Raw genomic sequence first — 1866 nt, 5'->3', positions numbered from 1 at the left:
ATTCTCCTTGGGTAGAACTACGTACGTTCGTCCTCCTTGGGTAGGACAACAACCTTAACTTACTAGACAAAACTCTATCATGAAGTCCCTCCTCTTTATATCGACTTAATCGCCGAGGCCGATGGCGAGCGGGTCATTAGTTAATAGCGCTGTTAGGTTTAACAAACCTCACACCGTGTCTGTCACACCTCCAAATTCCACCTGCGGAGTATCACTGCTTGGGAGCGTGACTGACCAGGATCAAGCCACCAATCATGTAGAACCATACATATAGTAAAAGTAATTGCTATTAAACCAAACCAAATCCATATGAAAGGTGTTCCAAAACATAAGTAAGTTATCATTGTTTAGCGGAAGCGTATAAATAAAATCCAACATAATAAAGTATGAAATGTCATAAAGTGTTTAAACGAAACAATCACGATCCAAGCCCACAACGACCAGCTCCTCCCTGTGCAAGCTCCATGTACCTAACGACCTGCAAGGCATGTAACAGAGGATCAACAACTAGTTGAGTGAGTTCACAGGAAGTAAATGCGTAATGGTAAGTTCGTTTGTATCATGTGGCTCTACTGGGCCGATAGTACGTTCTATTGGTGGGGGCTTCCCATGTTGTATATCCACTAGACTATTCGTAACCATAAGTGTTCTTCACAACCGAGAACAATAGTATGTACAAGTTTTACGTAGGTAATACGTAAGTATCCTTCACAACCGAGGATAGTAGTAAGTATAAGTATACGTATATTGTAAGTATGTGTCCTGCACAACCGAGGACAGTGAGTAGCATAAGTATGTGTCCTGCACAACCGAGGACAGTGAATAGCATAAGTATGTGTCCTGCACAACCGAGGACAGTGAATAGCATAAGTATGTGTCCTGCACAACCGAGGACACTGAATAGCATAAGTATGTGTCTTGCACAACCGAGGACAGTGAATAGCATAAGTATGTGTCCTGCACAACCGAGGACAATGGTATGGTAGTTTAGTAACAGTGTAAGTACAGTTCTATTCCATCTCAATCCTTCAATCCCAATTCCCATGCCCTGGGAATCCCATGCCTTAGTAAGAGTGTGAACTCACCTCGGTTTGCTCGGTATGCTATCTACTTGCTCGTAAACAATCAATCAATCAGTCAAGGCCTATGGTAATGCATTTACACACAGTCAGTTCATGTCATTCAGGCTTCTCATCAGAGTCTTTCACAGTTCATTCTAATATCTTTATCCACTAGTATACTTAACCGAGTTAATAAACTTAACTGGATTATCATATATATAACGGTGTTACATTTCAACAAGGTTACAAGCATAGTTTAACTCAGTTAACATGCGTGCCAGAAACGATATCCCCTCCAGTATTGGTAGGCTACGCATAATCAACACAGATCATATACAGTTAACAGCAACTCAGATCATATACACTTAACAACTTGATAGTTAAACAGCTTCTCAGATCATATACAGTAAGCATTTTAAAAGTTTAGACATGATTAGCATTAGAAGATTGGGCCTTGTGTCCATACAAAAGTCGGACCTTTAGCTAAACCATGAAAGTCAGACAAGGGCATCCCTTACTACAAAAACTCGGACTAGATATGGCATAGCATTAAAATTCGGACCATGGGGGATGGGGTTAAAGTTCGGACAACCCCTCCCCTCTCATGAAAAGCTCGGACCTCCCATGCTCTTAAACAAAGTCAGACTAGGGGATGAGGGCTTCACAAAGCTCGGACCCTCACACCCTCTATGAAACTCGGACAACAGTGAGGGGGGGGGGGTTTAAACTTCGGACTCATATTAACCATACAAAACTCAGACGAGGTATCAATGTTTATAGAATTCGGACATTTATCATTTTTAAA

The sequence above is a fragment of the Helianthus annuus genome, chromosome 7 (assembly GCF_002127325.2).
Source record: "Helianthus annuus cultivar XRQ/B chromosome 7, HanXRQr2.0-SUNRISE, whole genome shotgun sequence".
Lineage (NCBI taxonomy): Eukaryota > Viridiplantae > Streptophyta > Magnoliopsida > Asterales > Asteraceae > Helianthus > Helianthus annuus.
Note: the sequence above shows the minus strand (reverse complement) of the source record.